Raw genomic sequence first — 9,799 nt, 5'->3', positions numbered from 1 at the left:
TTTAGTGTTGTTCCTTGAGTAACTATTGTAACTAATATCACAGGCATTTGGTTAATGCATTACGTTTAATAATTATTTTTCTTAAGATTTAGCTTGAATTTATTTGGTTTTTAATATAGGTACATATTATAAGTTTAGTAAGTTCCCAAACTCATGTGTAATTTTGCGGTACTGTACGTTGAGCTCAGCGTATCTGCCAAAAAGGTATTACTTTTATATTTTATTGTTAATTTAGGTCTATTTCATGTCATTATGTAAATTTAGTTTGTATTAGTTGCTTGTTTCCCAGATATTTCGTTGATCTATTTGCTTTACTTCATTTTTTCGGTTAATTCAGGTCGTTGTATAGGTGTTTATCTTAACTTCAATTTATTTTACGTTCATTTGCACATTAATATTGCTTAATTCATTATTGTATTTTCTCTTAGTCAGCCTTTTGCCTAGTTATTTATATTATTTTCATATTTGTCGGTTTAATTTAGTTGTACGTAGCAAGCGTACTCTATTTGGTAAAGGGTCTCATGTGAGTTGTACCCTATATAGAGGGTGTAACAAAAATACAGGTCATAAATTAAATCACATATTCTGGGATCAAAAATAGATCGATTGGACCTAACTTACCTTAATACAAATGTGCACATAAAAAAAGTTATAGCTGTTTGAAGTTATAAAATGAAAATCGATTTTTTCCAATATATCGAAAACTATTCGAGATTTTTTATTGAAAATGGACGTGTGGCATTCTTATGTCAAGAACATCTTAAAGAAAAATTATAGTGAAATTTTTGCACCCCATCAAAATTTTATGGGGGTTTTGTTCCCTTAAACCCCCCAAACTTTTATGTACGTTCCAATTAAATTATTATTTTGGTACCATTAGTTAAACTCACTATTTTTAAAACTTTTTTGCCTGTTAGTATTTTTTCGATAAGGCAGTTTTTATCGAGTTGTGGCTTCTTTTTTAATATGTTTACATAAAAATTTTATGGGGATTTTGTTCCTTTACACCCCCCAAATGTTTGTATACGTTCCAATTAAACTATTACTGTGGTATCATTAGTTAAATACAATATTTCTAAAACTTTTTTGTCTCTTAGTATTTTTTCGGTAAGGGACCTTTTATCAAGATGTGGCTTCTTTTTTAATATGGTTCAAAATATGCCTAAAAATGTAAATCATAAATAAATTTTCATACGATTACCAAGTCTCCATAATTGTACTTAACCATTTAAAAATATGTGGTGGATTTGACTAATATTCAAAATATCTCAATAAAAACTGACTTTTAGAAAAAGTACTAAGAGGCAAAAAAGTTTTATAAACATTGTGTTTAACTAATGGTACCACAATAATAATTTAATTGGAACGTACACAAAAGTTTGGGGAGTTTAAAGGAACAGAACCCCCATAGAATTTTTATGGGGTGTCAAAATTTTACTATAATTTTTTTTGTAAGATGCTCCTGCCATAAAAGTACCACATGTCTAGTTTCAAAAAAAAATCTCTAGGAATTTTCGATATATTGGAAAAAATCGATTTTCATTTTGTAACTTCAAAGGGCTGTAACTTTTTTTATGTGCATATTTATACTAAGGTAAGTTAGGTTCAATCGAACTATTTTTGGTCCCAGAATATGCAATTAAATTTATGACCTGTATTTTTGTTACACCCTGTATAAGTAAGAGGTATATAATTTTGTAACATACATATAACAGGACTGTTGTTATATTGTACATCATGTTTACCGATAACTTTTGTCATGTTAAAGTCACTTAATAATTCAATTTGGTTCAACTCAGAGATTGTCAAACATCTAGTAGTTATTTTTAATAAATATTTATTTATTTAGTATATCATTTATTCTTGTTTCCTTATACTTATATTTACTGAATTAATATATTTGACAGCAGTGTGAGATACCTGGGAAAATGATCGACTATCATTTTCTTTGCGCCCATGATTTGTTAGTGTTATTTAATTTGTTATTCTTTATCAATTATTCTTCTTTATTTACTTTCGGTACATGATTCTTATTGTAGTATTTACCTTTTCTAGTCATCATCACTATCTATTTTGATCTACTGTTCTTTGACAGGCATGCAAAATTGGGCGTATCCATCCTTGAGTGTCAACTAGTCGTTCTCTTGCATCTCTTGCTAGCCAACTCCATTTAGTTTGCTTATGTCTATTCATATACCTATTATTTATTCATTACTCCATTAATCTTATCATTTTACCTCTACTAGTACTACTGCAAAAGTAGTATTTTTATTACTTCGACTTCTTCAACGGAGAAGCCCCTTCATTTTGTTAATTTAGCTATTTTAGATAAACTTTATTTTTCTTTTCCTTACTTCTGTTGGAGTTTATTCTTCTCTTTACTTTTACTCCAACAGAAGTTGTCTTTTTTGTTGCATGGTCAAGAACTCAAATACCTAGGAACAACAATTACCAATGACAACACAGGAGAACGGGAGGTTGAAATACGAACACTGGCGGGGAATAAATCTTTCTTTGCCATTTAACAGCTAATGAGGTCAAAACTTCTCTTAAGACGTGCCAAAATCCAAATGTACAAAACCATAATACGACCAGCAGTTACATACGGAAGTGAAACATGGACATTGAGAAAGAAATAAATAAAAAAAACTATTAGTACAGAAAAGCAATATCCTGCAAGTTATATAATATGGCCTTTGTAGGGACAGCGTGCAGCGCAGGGAAACATCGTGAGATACATAAAAGCCAATGGACTAAGATGAGCAGGCCACGTGGTCCGGAGTGATGACAACAGACGGATTAGCAATCTGTTTGGGAAACAGCAGACAGTAGAAGATCGGCAGGACGGCCTACAAAAAAGTGGAAAGATGTAGTCAAAGAAGACCCGAAGAAGATGGAAGTGAGACTATGGGAAATAGTAGCACAGGATCGGAACCAATGGAAGACAATAGTAAGCGTAGCAAAGACTCACGAAGAGCTGTAAAAGCCAAAGATGATGATAGATGACCCTTTGAGACTTAGTCAAAAATAAATAAAAAAAGAGATACATGTAATTCTTCTTTATTTTCAAAACATATAAATATTACTCCAATATCAGCCTGAATTTATGAAACTTTCTTTTGAATTTTTATTATTTTTGCATTTAGCATGTTCTGCAAGAATTATGCACTTTGGAATGACTATTTTAATTTATATTTGAAGAATTCATTAGAAAGTGGTAAATACTACCTTTCCAGGTCTATTGCGGTCCTCTGGTCCTAAATTACATTCTCTAGCCTGACTCTTTTTAAAAGATCTAGTAGCTTCGAGACTGAATCTTCTATGTAGCTCTTTGCCGGTGGATTTTTTTCTCCTAATGCAAAGTGCCGCACATTTGCCAGGCAAATAGAATATGCTCTGATGTTTCTTCTTCCAGGTGACAGAATCTGCACAGGTCATTATCGGACCATCCCATCATATTTAAGTGCCTATTCAGCTTACAGTGCCCTGTTAGCAGACCTACTATGGCTTTGACTGTTTTCCTGTCTTTGCTTATTAGGTCTGACATAAATTTTGGAGGATGTTCTGTACGAGTAATGAACTGTGTCGTCAGTTTTTGTCCTGGTGAATTCCTCCACCATTCCAAAGATTTGTGACCTATTTAGGACATACACACTGTCCCATACTAGCTTAGAATTGACCGCTACAGAGTTAAGTGCTTTAAGCGCTGACTGACTCTCTGTGAAGATGGCAACTGAATGGAACGTTCTTTCCTGCCTTTCTATTTCTTCTACGCAGTGATGTATTGCCGTTATTTCCGTCTGGAAAACTGTGACATCCTTAAACTTACCGGGAAATGTAGCCATTAAATTGTCGCTTTTATGCCGGTTTCAACACCTTCCGATATTTTTAAGTCATCAGTGTACCAGGAAGCAGCTTGTATGGGTACACCTTCATTCCAGTCTTCTATGCCTAATATATTAATTGTGAACTTATTGTCAAAGCTATATCTCGTATCTGTTGAATCGATAGGCTGCCCCATCACAATATCTGTTTTTATCTCCTCGATTAGCTTTCTATTGTCAGTACCATGCATCTGGCTTATCTGTCGCTGACTACGCATTAATCTGTGCATCACTGATCTGGCTTCACCCTGTATAAAATATGAAGGGGTGGTAGATTCAGTAAGGATTCCAACGCTGCAATAGGAGTTGTTTTTATGGCCACCTAATACACAGTCATGCTAGCCTATGTGTATTACCCAGCAGCCTTACTGCTGCGCCTTTGTCCATCACGTCACCGACACATAGGTTATCAGTTATCTAGTAACCCTTTTATTATTTTTGTCAGATAAAAAAATAACCGAGATAGAAATGCTTAAAACCTAAACTTTACTGATAAAACCATGTAACAGGGTCCTTTAACCTTTTATATTTAAAAATAAAGTTATTCTAAAAAATCAATAACATTTTTTTGAAAAAACTTTTGGAGCATAAATTTTTAAAAAATTTTGAAGCACAAGTTTTGATGCTATCAACTTCTTCTGGAGCTCACTTGATAGGTATTTCTGAGTACTTTGTACTCACTATTATACAAGCATTTAGCAAGTATATGTTATAAAATGCGTTTTCCTGTTTTAAGCTTGAATACTTTGATTTGAGCCTTCTTCTTCTTCTTCGTCTAGCCATTCACGCAGTGGCGTAGCAAGCCCCACAGAAGCCCCATCTCAAAGTTTGGCGCGGGGCCCTTTTCCACCACTGATTTGGCATAGTGCTAAAAAATGTTCAACAAAAGAAGTAAAAACACTTGTATAGAATACACTGCCAGGCATAAGTTAGAGATATAGAAAATTATGTTCATTTTCAAAGTTGATTTTTTCGTGAACAGATTAACGGACTCCGCTAATTTTTGGTTTATTTTTAAAATTTTCTTTAATATTTAAGCAGTTGTGCAAAGGTTTACTCAAACTTCGTTTTTGCACTTATACTGGGTGGAAAAAAATGAAATGATTTTCTTATGTTAAGTTTGAGACACCCTGTAGGGAGGACGAGGTACAAATATGAGTATACATCGGATCGCAATGTCGTTATGTTTTGAGAACATTTTGTTTTTTGAATCTCCCTGATATATTTAGAAACAAAGAAAATATGTGGTTTTACTCTTTAACATGTGTTTTAACTGAAACAAAACTAAATTAACAATAAAAAATAACAGTTAACAAAACTTTAAAAACAGAAAGGCACATAACGTAAACAGTTGTTCTCGACACTTATAAGAGTTATTTGTCGACCAGGTAAGCGGTATGCACAGCGCAATATAAGATAGACGAGATTGTTTAATGGAGGCTCTCTGATGTTTTGGGGTGGAATTTCCTTGACAGTGAGTCCGGATTTGGTATCTAGGTGGAGGCTATTTAAATAGGGAGAGGTAGATTACACATTTTTTTATTTGAACACTCTGTTTCTTTCGCACTCTATATGAGAAATAATTTCAAGTTAGTGGTATGCTAAGAAATGGCCATCTCACTTATCGAATGTCATCAAGTTAAAACACATATTAAAGAGTTAAACCGTTTGTTTCTCTGTTATTAAAGATATAAGAGAAATTAAAAGAATAAAATGTTCACAAGATGTGAGACTGCAACAAAATATCGATGTATCTTTGTACCTTTTCCTCCCTACAGTATGTCTCAAACTTTTGTTTCGGCGAACACACATGTTAAACTACAAAACCGCATATTTTCTTTGTTTCTAAAGATATCAGAAACATTCAAACGCCAAAATGTTCACAAAACATAAGATTACAATTTATGTTTCCGATATATACTGGCATTTGTTCCTCGTTCTTCCTACAGGGTATCTCAAACTTCACATAAGAAAAACACTTCTTTTCTTCCACCCGGTATAAGTAAAAAAAAGAAGTTTGAGTAAACCGTTGCACAACTGTCTAAATAATAAAGAAAAATCTAAAATGATAAAAAAAATTAGCAGGATCCGTTAAATATGTTCAAGAAAAAATCAACTATGAAAATTAACATATTAATTTTCCATATCCCTAACTTATGCCTCGCAGTATAGAATAGAAAGTATGTTTTATTGTCGCTGAAAATTTTACAATTTTATGGATAAAGCTTACAGAGGATAGGAAAAAACAATAACAAATACAGTTTACTGAAATTTTATAAATCGTCAATAATATTACAAAATAAAAAATAATAAAATAAAACAAAACAATACAGGGTGTTTCATTTATAATTGGAAATATTTTAACTGTAGATACCTGGGCTCAAAATGTTAAGGTTAAACCCAAATCACCTACTCAGAAAATGCTCTTTTAATTAGTTTTTTTTAAATACCTCTAGTACACTTCTATTTAGAAAAACGAAAACTGGTACGTCTATTTATCTTCCAGAGGCAAATCGACTTCATAAATTGCGAATTTCTAGTACCGGCCATATGTGTCCCCTTTGGGTAGGTAGGGCAACGGTTATTTTATCGCATAACTTTTTTGTCTTTAACTTTTAGGCATTTTTGACACTGGATTATTAAATTGTAAGGCATTATAGTATTAAAAGTTACTCTTATAAGTCGGTAGGATACACCGTTTTCTAGAACAATCGATTTGAAAATTTCAAAACTTTTTTCAAAAAAAAACAGTGTATTTTACCGACTTCACTACACAATTTCATAATCCAACTGTCAAAAAGACTTACAAGTTAAAGACAAAAAAGTTATGCCATAAAATTACCGTTGCCCTACCCGAACCGGACGCCTATGGGCAGTACTAGAAATTCGCAATTTATGGAATCGATTTATCTCTGGAAGATAAATAGGCATACTAGTTTTCGTTTCTCTAAACAGAAGGGTTCTGGTCTCTGGAGGTATTTAAAGAAACTAATTACAAGACACTTTCTTCAAAGAGCTCTAGCTCCTTTAGGAAGCATTTTCGAACTAGGTGATTTGGGTTAAACCTTAATATTTTGAGCCCAGGTATCTACAGTTAAAATATTTCCAATTATTAATGAAACACCCTGTATATTGCAAAATTTAAATAACTTGCAAATTGCATAATACAAGCTTAGGAACTAATAAGTTCTGCGTATAACACCCAAATATAGATAAAAATAATAAACCTAATAAACTCTAATAAACCAAAGTCGAAAAATAGATTTGAATTGTTGAGACTCATTGTTTGAAAACAGATTCAGTTTTTTCAAGCTAAGGGTGAATAGACATTGAAAATGAGTATAAACAAAGAAGCTCTGTTTTTTAACGGCGAGCGACCGGCAAATAGATATACCTAAACACAATAATTTTTAGATAAAGAAGAGATTACACAGAAATATACGCAAACAATACAGTGTTTCAAATATTCAAAGGTACAGCGATTACAAATATTGCAATTTGGCATTATACATTATACAATATGACATACAGCCAACGGTGAATAGACAATAAAAAGGAGCTTGATAACAAAAAAGCTCTGTTGTTATAGAACGGCGAGGGGCAGAAAATATATAATAGATAGGCAGCTGTACATAAATATAATAGTTTATATATTGATAAAGAATCCATTACACGAAAGTGTGGATATCGAAACAATATACACTGTTTCAAAGCGTTTTAATAGTGAAATACCTAATTTTAGAATATTTTTTCAATTTTTTAAATGGAATTTTGTTTCGACGTGCCACCTTGGGGCCCCCGAATGTCGGGGGCCCCGTATAATTGGTACGGCTGATACGGCGGTAACTACACCTCTGCATTCACGTCCACATCTGAACATAAGCCTCCTCAAGTCTTCCTTTCTATTGTTTTTTATTGTACACTACTTGTAGCCAATTTTTCCCGGTAGTCCGTTTCAGATCATTATCTGTCCATCTCATAGGAGGTCTGCCTCTAGGTCTATTGTGTTGGTATGGTCTTCAGGTTTGAATTATTGTTCTGTGCCATTTGTTTAGATCGCTCCTAGCTTCATGTCCAGCGTATTTCCATTTCAATTTCAATGATTTTTGTACCACATGAGTGACTTTGGTTTTCTGTCTTATTCATGTGTTTGTTTTCCTGTCCTTAAATTTATGCTCTTTCCATCGCGTGTTGAGCGACTCTCAGTATTTTCATATTCTTTTTTGTGATTGTTCATGTTTGTTGTTCTGAAGCTATTTTCTTGTGGCATTTTTACAATTTTAACTATTTAATGGGAAATAAGCCACAATATTATTAAAAAATGATTTTTATTAACGTTTCGACGCCCAAATCGGGTGCCGTTGTCAAAATACAAAATACTACTAACATAAAGAATAATAATAAATTATTAGAAGAATTTTTTTACTAAGCAACAACATTTTTGTTTATGTTAGTAGTATTTTGTATTTTGACAACGGCACCCGATTTGGGCGTCGAAACGTTAATAAAAATCATTTTTTAATGATATTGTGGTTTATTTCTCATTAAATAGTTAAAGTTCATGTTTGTGCCCCATATGTCAATATCGGAATAATGCATGCACAAAAAACTTTAGATCTAAGATCTAAAGTTGTATCGAAGAGTTAAAGCCCATATCAGACATAGTAACATATCACATAGATTTGAGAACCCGCCAAAAAAATACATTCAATTAACTATAACTCACTTTGAATTAACATTAGAAGGATTTTCGAGTAAAAAATTTGTTTAATTTTTTATTCTCATTAATTTTGGTAATAATAACTTTTTTGTAAAAACCTATAGTTTTTGAGATATTTATGAGAAATCGCTGTAAAACATGCATTTTTTCACGAAAAATTAAAATCATTTATCTTGAATAACTCAAATAACTCAAAAAGTATATAAAAGTATTTGTTTAAGTATATATATAATTTCTGAGGTTATTTTTATTAAGAAGAAGACGCATTTCCTGGTTTCAAAATTTACGAAAGTGGTATAACACCACTACCACTGAACTGTTCCGCGCTGCGGTAAACAAAGTCAAGATAGCCATGATGATAGCCAACATCCGGAACGATATATGCACTTTAAGGAGAACCTTTTTATTAAAATAATTTTCACCAACGACAAGGGGTGACATCCATCCCCAGGGTAAAAGCACAAGTTTCTTGAGGTATTTACTAACCACTCGCCAATTTTTATGAAAATCGATGGAGGTTCGCTGAAATCGGAGGTAGTAGCTCATATCCACCTTCAGTGACTGCACTAATAAGTAAGAATGGGAAAAAGCCAATTTAGGCTATTGATTATGTTCAAAATAAGAGAGCTAAAAGGAACTACAACGTTAATGTGATTTTATTATCTCGTATGGTCAATGGACCTCTAAATATGAAAAACCCGTGGACTGCTACCATTTAAATGGGTGCGTTTTTGAGAAAGGGGTGAATTAGTCCCTAGACACAGGATGAATTAGGCACTTTTTTAATGCACTTTTTTTACCAACACGTCTACAGGAAAATTGTTTCGGGTTAAATTTGCTTCGAAATATCACATTTTAATCAAATATATATTTTTTTACAAAAATATACTCAAAAGAATAACGAGAAAAAAACACAAAAGAAAGCAATTTTGTTTTTTGCCCCATAACTTTTTCCACAGGGATGTAGGTATAGGCATTGCTTCAGCAAAAAATAACTACCGTCCTTCCTCTTTAAAATGACGTTTGGTATAGAGGTCTCTCGGATTTATAGTTTCCCAAATAGAATTTTTCAAAGTTCGCCGCTTACAGCATTTTTGGGCCATTTTCCCCATTATTTCGCAAACATTGTTCTGTAACTTTTTTCTACGCATTTATAGGTATATACAATGGTACCCTTAGTAGAAAGAGAAGTAAA

Source organism: Diabrotica virgifera, chromosome 1 (assembly GCF_917563875.1).
Source record: "Diabrotica virgifera virgifera chromosome 1, PGI_DIABVI_V3a".
Classification (NCBI taxonomy): domain Eukaryota; kingdom Metazoa; phylum Arthropoda; class Insecta; order Coleoptera; family Chrysomelidae; genus Diabrotica; species Diabrotica virgifera.
The sequence above is the reverse complement of the archived record's forward strand: the minus strand, read 5'-3'. Positions refer to the sequence as shown.